At 32.2% G+C, this 13,053-nt stretch overlaps 1 protein-coding gene and 1 long non-coding RNA gene across 3 annotated transcripts in view; both read right to left on the bottom strand.

The window, feature by feature from the left end:
• LOC114938827 (uncharacterized) overlaps positions 1–13,053 on the bottom strand; it is a 41,686-nt gene that overhangs the window by 19,500 nt on the left and 9,133 nt on the right. The gene's annotated exons all lie outside the window — the stretch shown is intronic.
• LOC146722329 (uncharacterized) lies at positions 6,476–7,902 on the bottom strand. Its single transcript, XR_014925208.1, has 4 exons — positions 7,630–7,902; positions 7,253–7,408; positions 6,815–7,136; positions 6,476–6,728 (listed from the first exon to the last, which is right to left on the bottom strand). It is a non-coding gene; the product is annotated as an uncharacterized LOC146722329 (long non-coding RNA).

Raw genomic sequence — 13,053 nt, 5'->3', positions numbered from 1 at the left:
ACTGAATTCCACAAAAAAATAGAAAATATTCATATATATAGTAATATATTCTGCAACATATTACGAAATGCAAAAAGTGCAAAATATTTCACCACTCTTCTCTTTCCCGCTCCATGATTATATTTTATATATTTTATATATGGTATGATATATTTTATATATTTTACATAAAATATTTCAATAATTGAATTTTTTGTTCAAATTGTTTCCAAATGCACTTTTATTTACCGTGTAGTATGTTCAATTTTCTGAAAGATATAATAGTATTTAAAATTAGGAATTGTCGTTTATTCATATTTTACGATTTTGACATTTTATAAAAAAAAATAAATATTTATTTATTACGAATATTAATTCTTTTTATGTTAAATAATGTATATAATAGAGCTATATTTAAAATTAGAAGCTTGTACATGTTGAGTTGTATAAAATTTTTAAAAATAAAAACGAAAAAATCATGGATATTAATTTGTCACAATATAATTCTTTCGCTGTAATCTTTCGCACGATATAATAGCTACATTTGCAATTAGTAACTTTTCCATTTTCCTGAATTGCTCTCATGATTTTGATGCGATTTTCAAAGGTAGTGGTAGAAAAACCACGGATATTGAGTTAACGACCGTTACTCGTTTAAAAATCGGCGCGTGAAAATTGCGCGAATAATGAACCACCGTTGGAACGAGCACAGGTGTGGCTCGCTTGGGTGGCAAGAAGCATGTCATGTCGGTTCGTTCAGCAAAATTCTATCAAAAACTATGGAGAAACGTCAGGGCAATTCGACACGCGCGAGAATTTCTATATCTAGCTCGGAATCGCGAGAGAAAGAGAGAAAGGAAATAATAATCTGATGTTCCTTGACAAACGAAAAATTGAGACAGAAACCTCGTAGAAATGCTCCTCGGAATCGAAATACTAAAGTAATGTGCACAACAATGACCTCAATTGCAACTGTTTGAACCGTTCACCAGCTGATCATCTATTAGCAAGAGGCAGTACGGGCAGAGACAGAGCGTTATAGCTAGATTAGAAAGTACAGATTTCATTTAGCTAAAGTGACTAAATCTAGCAACATCAGGCTGCTTCTGGAAGAGATCGATCTATCCCTCTCTTATCAGCATCGTCCTCTCTCATTGATTTTCCTAGATCTATGATTTTTATCTTAAATACATCGAGTAATTAATTCTACAGGGCTGAAATATTTCCGCTGTTTTGTTCCCACCAATTCCCATTAATTCAGCTACGTTTCGCGTGCATATCTTATTGTTTAACATAACATGCCCATAATTCAATACAAGATATTTATGGTGATGTGTCTGCATGCATAAAAGCGCTACATGTAACTATAGGATTTATTTATCGTACACTCTCGGCGCAAAATATTGTCATTTAATTCTCTTGATTCGTATAACATCCGAGAGAAAATATTTTATATGTAAGATTTAATACTTCAATAATATTAATTTATATATAAATTATGTATAATATATAATTATTTATTAAAAAGAGAACATTTATAATCAATTATATTATTATGTGATAAGTAAATTTCAAACTTTGTCTAATTTAACTTTTCAATATTCAATAATGTAATTTAAATAAAAAACGCGATATATCCAACAGATATATTCAATCGCAAGAAACTAATAATAAGTATCTCGATTTCGGTTTTTGTTTTCGTACAGAACATTTGCAAGGAGTGTATCCTTCCGGATACTCCCTCTCAGGACCTGCTCTCGCCCGCGATAGTTTACTTTCTCTCGACCCGATTGTCGCGCTAGTTCGCTACCGCGTTTTTTTCTTCGCAGTCGCTTCGTGGTTGGCCGATCCTGTGCACGCCCGATCGGTTCCTTTATCGTCACATCGGAGCGGCCAGTCTCGACTGCGGTACAACGACCGGCTAAGTGATTCGACTAACGTTTTCTAAGTGGCGGTTATCAAAGGGAGGCGCTCGCCTTTTCCTCCGCTGATTCTCCCTTTCTTCCTCTTCCTCTCCTTGACCGTACCGACCAAGTTTCTCTTCTTCCCTTTCTCTCTCGACGTCCTTGTTCCTTGAAATTTTCACGGAGTCTTCTCTCCTTCCCTCGTAATCGTCGTCGCTGATCCCGCTTCGATTTTATTTGCGCCACCACGTCGGCCGATTCAGATATAAATCACGACAGTGCCGTCGTTGAAGAAGATCGTTATGCGAATCTGTTGCTTGGCTCTGGAGGACATTTCGCCAACGGCGATACGATTCGGTTCCCTTTAATTCGCGGATTTTTTTCTCTTCAAGCTTGTAGCGCAAGCTTCGTCACACACTTGTGTAAAATCGTATATATACGTTCGATTATTCGCGATACGATGCGAGTTAATAAATCTTCCATTCACGGTCTCAACAGGCGCTAAACCGTTCGCCGAAGCGACGTGACGGGATCAAGGGTATGACATTCTGGCGTCGACGGCAGCGTTGATTCCCTCGTCAGCAGCATCGCCTTTCTCTCGACTCTCGGATGCAGCGATCGGATAATGACGATGATTAATCGCCTGCGTCGCCATGCCGATCGAACATTCGCGAGAATCCGACGCGCGATTTAAGAGGGACATGCAGCCGCCGCGTTTTATTCCAACACATTCACTGTAGAGTCCTCTATGCACGTCTTCACAGCCTTGTCTTACTTATTGTTGGATATTACCGCTGTAAAACTCTAGTGCTAGTGTGTCTTCTTCGATTCCATACAAAACAGAGAGACAAAGTTCGAAGGGGTGCAAAATGTTTTTGCACCCACTATATGTTGTCTGTCACTATATGTTAAATCTTAAAATCAGACAAAACGATCATAGATTTATCAGCTCGAACGCTATTTCTGGCATGTCAATTCTTGTTTGCAAGCCTTGGTAATTGGCAGTTTCTTAAGGTAATCTAGAGCGGCATTGTTCTATTTATAATTCTGAAATCGGAGCACCGTATAAGAGATAAAAGTTTCACCGATGTCTTCACAGCCTGGTTTCCTCGGATGTTATCGTTAACGTTGTACAGTTTTGTTTGCGTTGATTTAGCAATTCCTTAAAATAGTCTACAGCAGTATTGTTCTATTTTCGAAATCTGTGTTTCGAGGTAGAATTTGTAGGTTGAAACGGACGTAAATCGTAGTCGATCGATGTGGCTCAATTAATATTTCGCGACGATTTTATCGCAATTTCCATTCCAAGATATATTCTCGCGAAACCGATCCGAGAGACATGCGCGTTCCTGACACACATACGAACAAACTCGGAGATATAACTTCTTTGCACTTCTCTTGAGACGACCAGTGGGAGCTTTTTGTCTCGCGTGTCCGTCCCACAAGCGTCGCGACGCCCCAACTGGAAGCCGGCCACTTCTACGCTTGGGTTTATATTTAAACAGCGGAGCGCCGTCGACGACGATGTCGACGTCGACGCATCGTCTTTCCCGATGCGTCGACTGGGCGTCGAGAAGAAAGGACGAGAGAATTGGTGGGGAAAAAGAATATACATTGAGAGAGAGAGAGAGAGAGAGAGAGAGAAAGAGAAATACCAGACTGAAGGAAAAAACACCTCCACTTTTGCGAAATGAAAACATTTCTGAGACATGTGATATATTGACGCGGGTAAAATATGCGGTGTGTTTAAAAGAGAAATATTATTCGAAGAAGAAAAGCTTGTACGAATAGAACTCGTATATAAATATACGAAATGTATGGCGCGAGCGATAAAGTGGGAGGTGAGATGGTTGCATAATAATTCACGAGATCATATTCTGTACTTATCATTTTTGGATATTTTCGATTCGAATCTTTTCTTCGTGTATATATAAATTGTATGAAAAATTATCGATTATAAACCAATGTACAATCGTAACAAAAGTAATGAAATAAAAAAAAAATTACGCCAAGTAAAAGTAGAAACTTGTACCAGTGGAAAATTAAAGTTGCAGACATATATAGAGTCGTATAATGAATCAATAAAAATTTAAATTTGCAAATGTAGAATTGTACCATAAAAAAACTTATCTTTTAAAAAAAAAGATAAACAAGATGCCAAGTCCATGCGCCATGTGAAAAAGTGTTAAACAAAAAAGTATTTTTAAGTAAAAAAATCTATCAATTGACAAAAATTTATGTTCTAAAATTAATATCTCTACAAAAAGTAATGTCCAATTATTGCGCGAATAAATAAACATTTTTATAAAAAATTAAAATTTAAAAACTTATGCAAATTTAAAATTAATATAAAATAAAAAGAAATAAAAAAATTTTAGTTAAAAAAACTGGGCGCGCTGCTAAATAATATTCTAATGATATTAAAATTAAATTGTTACTTTTAAACTCATTGCAGCGCGCCCAGTTTTTTTAACTAAAATTTTTTTATTTCTTTTTATTTTATATTAATTTTAAATTTGCATAAGTTTTTAAATTTTAATTTTTTATAAAAATGTTTATTTATTCGCGCAATAATTGGACATTACTTTTTGTAGAGATATTAATTTTAGAACATAAATTTTTGTCAATTGATAGATTTTTTTACTTAAAAATACTTTTTTGTTTAACACTTTTTCACATGGCGCATGGACTTGGCATCTTGTTTATCTTTTTTTTTAAAAGATAAGTTTTTTTATGGTACAATTCTACATTTGCAAATTTAAATTTTTATTGATTCATTATACGACTCTATATATGTCTGCAACTTTAATTTTCCACTAGTACAAGTTTCTACTTTTACTTGGCGCAATTTTTTTTTTATTGCATTACTTTTGTTACGATTGTACATTGGTTTATAATCGATAATTTTTCATACAATTCTATTGTACATGGGTTTGCAATGGATAATTTTTGTTAATGGTGTGCCCTTAACTGGTCGCCTTTTTTTACCTTTTTTTAAAGGTGAGTTTTTAGAGATTATATCATTCATTTTTGTATATGATAAGCATCTTTAAATAAATAAGCAAATTCAATTTTTTTGGCATTTTCTTATTTTAGGTACATATATATCCAATAATTAATATACAAAATTAAATATTATTCATCACACACTTTGTATCAAAATAATATATTTTTAAAAATTTATTTTAAATTTATTCAATCATTTTTATCATTGTGATTGTAGTGGCAAGGATTTTATTGCTCAGTGTCATTGCAAGCATCTGGCCTGTATATACCATAATATATTGTGTAATACATTGGCTAAGTATGACAATATGGATTTTGATAGATTCCCATGGAATATTGGAATTTTGTCGAACTTGCAGTCATCCACCACATATGCAGCCTACAATTAAAGAACGCATTTATTCCATATTATTTGCTTCCGTTATTGGCATAGTGCACATTTTTATATATCTCAATGCTGTAGATAGCAAAACATTTTGAAAACATCTATCTTTCTATGTTATCTGCTTTTTTGAAAATATTGCAGCAAATTTATTATGGCAATATGCTTGTCCTCCTGCAGTTAAAGAGGCTTAGTACTTTAATATAATCTTTATTATTTGTATCATTTCCTTTTTCTTGGGAATTACAGCAATGCTTTTGTACTATATTGTCTTGCATCCCTCAAAAAGACAACATACTTCAAACGCACCAGTTCAAGCAATGTAACTTTGATATTTATTTACTTTAAAAAATGAGAGATAAATTATACAATATGCAATTAACCTTATCTTATGACTTTTATAAATCTTATGATAAAATCGAACTCTCTCTTAATCTTTATTATGAAAAGAATCTCGGTATTATATGAAATAATTTCATTGTATAGTTTAACTTTCAAAAATTTTGCAAAATAAAATAACTCACATTGTATTTCTACCATATATATTAAAAAAAGATAGGTAAATATAAATAAATAAATATATATTTATGATATACAATAAATAAATATATATTTATATTTATATATATATATATATATATATATAAAATATTGGATTTTTATTATATATATATAATTTCAAAAAATCTTTTTTATATGCTATTGAATTTTAATACATACAATTTTGATTATATGTATTTTAATTGATTATATTTATAAGTATTTTTATATTATCTTAAAAAGACTGCATAGAATTATTTGTGCGACACTCTTATATGTATGTATAATTAATAGGGACCAACTACACATTTTTTTTCCAGTGAATAAAAACAATCTCAATATTAAAATTAAATTATAAAAAAGATACTGTGATATTTTATTGATGAGAAATGTACATTTATAATTGTATTAAATACAAAAATAAACATGCCATGAATTACTATATATACATATTTTCATAATTATCAAACTTAAAAATATAATATTGTTACCAAAGAAGAAAGCACTATTTAAAAACTCTAAAAGTTCATAATTTGTTAAATTAGTAATTAAATACTGCATTTTGTATAATTTTTAAGCTTTATTCTTTTATTTTTCTTTATTTAATTGAATAGATATTAACATCCACAATGTAGCATACAGATTAAATTAACAACCAAAGAAATAAATCTTAACTTTGAAATATATTTTTGTTTCTTTTAAATATCAATCAACTGGATTTTGTACTACTATTAATATGAATTCTTTATCTGGTGCCATCATAATTTTATGTTTTTTGCTACGTATGTGCAAGAAAGTTAAATCATTTGTTGGATTCAAGTCACGTACGACAGAACGAGCTTTATCTGACAATTGACTTATCAAACCTGCGTATTGAACTGTTGTCGTATTATCTAATGTTGACTTTATAGGAATACCTAAAACAGATATAATTTTACAAATTTTTGTTTACAACTACAAGTAAATCATGTCAATGATCTCATGTAATACCTTTTGCATTCACCACTATTGTTCCAACTACCCTTTTATGAGACTGAATTTGTTTCATAGTTTCTTCAACCTCTTATAAATTATTTCATCAAAATTTATTAATAAAATTTTTATTTTAAATATTCCAATAACGGAAGCAAATCATATGGAATAAATGCGTTCTTTAATTGTAGGCTGCATATGTGGTGGATGACTGTAAGTCCGACAAAATTCCAATATTCCATGGGAATCTATCAAAATCTATATTGTCATACTTAGCCAATGTATTACGCAATATATTATGGTATATACAGGCCAGATGCTTGCAATGACACTGAGCAATAAGATCCTTGCCACTACAATCACAATGATAAAAATGATTAAATAAATTTAAAAAAATATATTATTTTGATACAAAGTGTGTGATGAATAATATTTAATTTTGTATATTAATTATTGGATATATATGTACCTGCAATAAGAAAATGCCAGAAAAATTGTAAAATGGTTCCTATAGCACTGATATTAGATTTATCTTCTTAAGCTAATCGAATGCTGCGATGATAACTAGCCATTGCCCAACCCATGCTCACAAGTGAGCTGATAATGCTACCTGCTTGATGTACAACTGAAAAAAATATAGAAGCTAATTAAGAAAATTATTAAAAATATATGCATACTCATACATAGGCATTTATATAATTGAAATATTATTGAAATAATAGCAAAATATCTGATTTTGTATCACAGACTGTAAACTTGCACATAAATTATTATGACAATAAATTTGCAAATAATAACATTAAAATTGAATGTAAAAATTGAAATTGAAAATTGAAAATATCTAACCCCGCACGCTGTCAATATAGCGGAGGGCAACTATCGCCGTCTGTTGTAAAACGTGCGAGATGGACATTTCCAATACATGCATCTATTCATGTGTTGTGTACGTGTGATATATGTGTGCGCATGTGTTGTATACGTGTGAATACGTGTAGCACGATACTACTATGTTTGCGTGGTCGATGATGATAATAATAATAATGATGATGACGGGGACGTTTCTTAAAAGAAATTTTTCATATTTCGACTTTGCAATTATATATCTCTGCTTACAAATCACGTAGAGCAGAAATAAAGACACTTTTATAATATAATTCAAACTCAATCTATCGATTAAGTCTAGTATAAACTCGATTGCTTCAGCCGTTATTGAGAATTCGAAATATTATAAATACTCAAATGTCCGACTCGCGTTAAGATACACGGTGTCTCGGCTACGCCCTTAACTGGTCGCGAGACACTACCGTGTCTCTTGATATATATATATATATATATATATATATGTAAATACAACAAAAAAAATATATATATATGTATATATATATATATATATTTTTTTTGTTTTATTTACAGACAATCAACAATTTTAAAAATATAACTGCAAATGTATAATAAAGATGTGTGATCACGTTTTTTTATTGTCAATTGCGCTGTGATATTTTTTAGTTCTGTTAAATTTCTTTCGCGACGTTTTATTGTTAGTACAATACATAAAAATTTACGTAGTATGAAGCGTCGGAAAATCCATTCTAATAAAAGAACGTATAAATATCAATGCCACAGGATCACGGACCTCCCACGCTGCGTGATACGCATTTATCCGATATTTTAAACGAGGAAACCTACCCAGGAAAGTTCACACATGGTGAATAAACGTGTAACGATTTGCAACGCGAAGAAATTTAAGCTAGACAACGCAAAACCTGCGACGAAACACGTGTGCGAATATTGATTATCATCGCTATATAATTAATGTAGCTCAATTATTCGAATCAGAATTGTTAATATAGGCAATAATAATTATTATTCATTAAGTTATATATACCATCTAATTTGAAGTATAATCTTGTTTAATAATTTAACAGAATTAATTTTCTATAATAATATTACACAGAGAGAATTTTCTCTTAGAATTTATCCTGAAAATCATAGTAATCGAGGGAGAGTTCCTCTGATTAATATTTACCACAATAAAAATATTAATATCTACCACAATAAGATATAAAATATGTTCGATTAATTCTACTATGTACATATTAATATTTTTTATCGTATAGTAAATATTAATCAGAGAAACTTTTATAAAATTCTTCCAATATACCATATGTTGTCCCACGATTACCATAATTTTCAGGATAAATTCTAAGAGAAAATTCTCTCCGTGTAACAATTAAACATTTATCAAAGCACATATTTTGTAAATAAAAATTCGTAGTCGCGCATGTAGCTAATACATCATCCGCCAATTTTGAGACACGATGCATTTAAAATATCTCAGTTAATCAAGTGTCCTCGATGTTTCATCGCGCAATATACAAACGGTTACGTTTAATAATCAGTTCTGCAAACACAGGAGCGCATACATCGAACGCAATCGGGACTCTGTGAAGTTGGCACGGCTTTTTTCGATTTTCAAAAAAAACATATGAGTTCTAGTAGCACTTTTAAGAGTTCTAGAGTTCCTGATAGGTTTCGCAAATAGTTCTGTCAATTTAAGGTCAAAAAACGAATTTTTTAAAAATGTCGTGCTAACTTCCCGTAGCACGACACTTATGCAAAAAAAATTTTTTATTCATGTATTTCGATAGATTTCGACGAGATCTAGAGTTCCTGATAGATTTTAACAATAGTTCCGGCGAACTATGCATTCTACGAGTTAAAAAACAAAATTTAAACGATATTTGTAAAAATTTTATCTTGTTGTGCTAATAGAAATATTCATTTCTCACGGGGCAATTTGCGAGCTCTAGGATAGTTCTGACCTCCAAAATAATGTTCGACAATAGTTCTGTCGATTAACCATAATTAACTTAATTAATTAATAAGCTATTATAGCACGACATCGCGGAAGAGTGTCGTGCTGGTAGAAATATCTATTTCTCTGGGCGCATTTTACGAGTTCTAGGATAGTTCTGACCTCCAAAATAATTTTTGATAATAGTTCTGTCGATTAACAGTAAATAACTTAAATAATTAATAAGATAATTATAGCACGACACTCGAGCAAAGAGTGTCGTGCTGAGTATATATCGCAGTTCTAGGGGGAGTTTTGGCTAGTTCTCGTAGAGTTCTATGCTCTGCAATTATTTTTAAAAATAGTTCCGGCGATTAAACATTTTTTAATAATTTTTAAAATTTTTTAATGTCCGATTTCAGCACGACACTCGAGCAAAGGGTGTCGTGCTGAATATATATCGCAGTTCTAGGAAGAGTTTTGGCTAGTTCTCGTAGAGTTCTATGCTCTGCAATTATTTTTAAAAATAGTTCCGGCGATTAAACATTTTTTAATAATTTTTAAAATTTTTTAATGTCCGATTTCAGCACGACACTCGAGCAAAGGGTGTCGTGCTGAGTATATATCGCAGTTCTAGGGGGAGTTTTGGCCAGTTCTCGTAGAGTTTTATGCTCTGCAATTATTATTAATAATAGTTCCGGCGATTAAACATTTTTTAATAATTTTTAAAATTTTTTAATGTCCGATTTCAGCACGACACTCGAGCAAAGGGTGTCGTGCTGAGTATATATCGCAGTTCTAGGAAGAGTTTTGGCTAGTTCTCGTAGAGTTCTATGCTCTGCAATTATTTTTAAAAATAGTTCCGGCGAGTAAACATTTTTTAATAATTTTTAAAATTTTTTAATGTCCGATTTCAGCACGACACTCGAGCAAAGGGTGTCGTGCTGAGTATATATCGCAGTTCTAGGGGGAGTTTTGGCTAGTTCTCGTAGAGTTCTATGCTTTGCAATTATTTTTAAAAATAGTTCCGGCGAGTAAACATTTTTTAATAATTTTTAAAATTTTTTAATGTCCGATTTCAGCACGACACTCGAGCAAAGGGTGTCGTGCTGAGTATATATCGCAGTTCTAGGGAGAGTTTTGGCTAGTTCTCGTAGAGTTCTATGCTCTGCAATTATTTTCAATAATAGTTCCGGCGAGTAAACATTTTTTAATAATTTTTAAAATTTTTTAATGTCCGATTTCAGCACGACACTCGAGCAAAGGGTGTCGTGCTGAGTATATATCGCAGTTCTAGGAAGAGTTTTGGCTAGTTCTCGTAGAGTTCTATGCTCTGCAATTATTATTAATAATAGTTCCGGCGATTAAACATTTTTTAATAATTTTTAAAATTTTTTAATGTCCGATTTCAGCACGACACTCGAGCAAAGGGTGTCGTGCTGAGTATATATCGCAGTTCTAGGGGGAGTTTTGGCTAGTTCTCGTAGAGTTCTATGCTCTGCAATTATTTTTAAAAATAGTTCCGGCGAGTAAACATTTTTTAATAATTTTAAAAATTTTTTAATGTCCGATTTCAGCACGACACTCGAGCAATAGTATAGTTATCGAGTGTCGTGCTGAAATCGGACATTAAAAAATTTTAAAAATTATTAAAAAATGTTTACTCCCCGGAACTATTATTGAAAATAATTGCAGAGCATAGAACTACTACGAGAACTAGCCAAAACTTTCCCTAGAACTGCGATATATACTCAGCACGACACCCTTTGCTCGAGTGTCGTGCTGAAATCGGACATTAAAAAATTTTAAAAATTATTAAAAAATGTTTACTCGCCGGAAACTATTTTTAAAAATAATTGCAGAGCATAGAACTCTACGAGAACTAGCCAAAACTCTTCCTAGAACTGCGATATATACTCAGCACGACACCATTTGCTCGAGTGTCGTGCTGAAATCGGACATTAAAAAATTTTAAAAATTATTAAATAATGTTTAATCGCCGGAACTATTATTAATAATAATTGCAGAGCATAAAACTCTACGAGAACTAGCCAAAACTCTTCCTAGAACTGCGATATATACTCAGCACGACACCCTTTGCTCGAGTGACGTGCTGAAATCGGACATTAAAAAATTTTAAAAATTATTAAAAAATGTTTACTCGCCGGAACTATTATTGAAAATAATTGCAGAGCATAGAACTCTACGAGAACTAGCCAAAACTCTCCCTAGAACTGCGATATATACTCAGCACGACACCCTTTGCTCGAGTGTCGTGCTGAAATCGGACATTAAAAAATTTTAAAAATTATTAAAAAATGTTTACTCGCCGGAACTATTATTGAAAATAATTGCAGAGCATAGAACTCTACGAGAACTAGCCAAAACTTCCCCTAGAACTGCGATATATACTCAGCACGACACCCTTTGCTCGAGTGTCGTGCTGAAATCGGACATTAAAAAATTTTAAAAATTATTAAAAAATGTTTAATCGCCGGAACTATTTTTAAAAATAATTGCAGAGCATAGAACTCTACGAGAACTAGCCAAAACTCTTCCCTAGAACTGCGATATATACTCAGCACGACACCCTTTGCTCGAGTGTCGTGCTGAAATCGGACATTAAAAAATTTTAAAAATTATTAAAAAATGTTTAATCGCCGGAACTATTATTAATAATAATTGCAGAGCATAGAACTCTACGAGAACTGGCCAAAACTCCCCTAGAACTGCGATATATACTCAGCACGACACCCTTTGCTCGAGTGTCGTGCTGAAATCGGACATTAAAAAATTTTAAAAATTATTAAAAAATGTTTAATCGCCGGAACTATTTTTAAAAATAATTGCAGAGCATAGAACTCTACGAGAACTAGCCAAAACTCTTCCTAGAACTGCGATATATATTCAGCACGACACCCTTTGCTCGAGTGTCGTGCTGAAATCGGACATTAAAAAATTTTAAAAATTATTAAAAAATGTTTAATCGCCGGAACTATTTTTAAAAATAATTGCAGAGCATAGAACTCTACGAGAACTAGCCAAAACTCCCCCTAGAACTGCGATATATACTCAGCACGACACTCTTTGCTCGAGTGTCGTGCTATAATTATCTTATTAATTATTTAAGTTATTTACTGTTAATCGACAGAACTATTATCAAAAATTATTTTGGAGGTCAGAACTATCCTAGAACTCGTAAAATGCGCCCAGAGAAATAGATATTTCTACCAGCACGACACTCTTCCGCGATGTCGTGCTATAATAGCTTATTAATTAATTAAGTTAATTATGGTTAATCGACAGAACTATTGTCGAACATTATTTTGGAGGTCAGAACTATCCTAGAGCTCGCAAATTGCGCCGTGAGAAATGAATATTTCTATTAGCACAACAAGATAAAATTTTTACAAATATCGTTTAAATTTTGTTTTTTAACTCGTAGAATGCATAGTTCGCCGGAACTATTGTTAAAA

Source organism: Nylanderia fulva, unplaced genomic scaffold (genome assembly GCF_048542155.1).
Source record: "Nylanderia fulva isolate GAGA-0341 unplaced genomic scaffold, ASM4854215v1 Scaffold33, whole genome shotgun sequence".
NCBI classification, from domain to species: domain Eukaryota; kingdom Metazoa; phylum Arthropoda; class Insecta; order Hymenoptera; family Formicidae; genus Nylanderia; species Nylanderia fulva.
The sequence above is the reverse complement of the archived record's forward strand: the minus strand, read 5'-3'. Positions and strand labels throughout refer to the sequence as shown.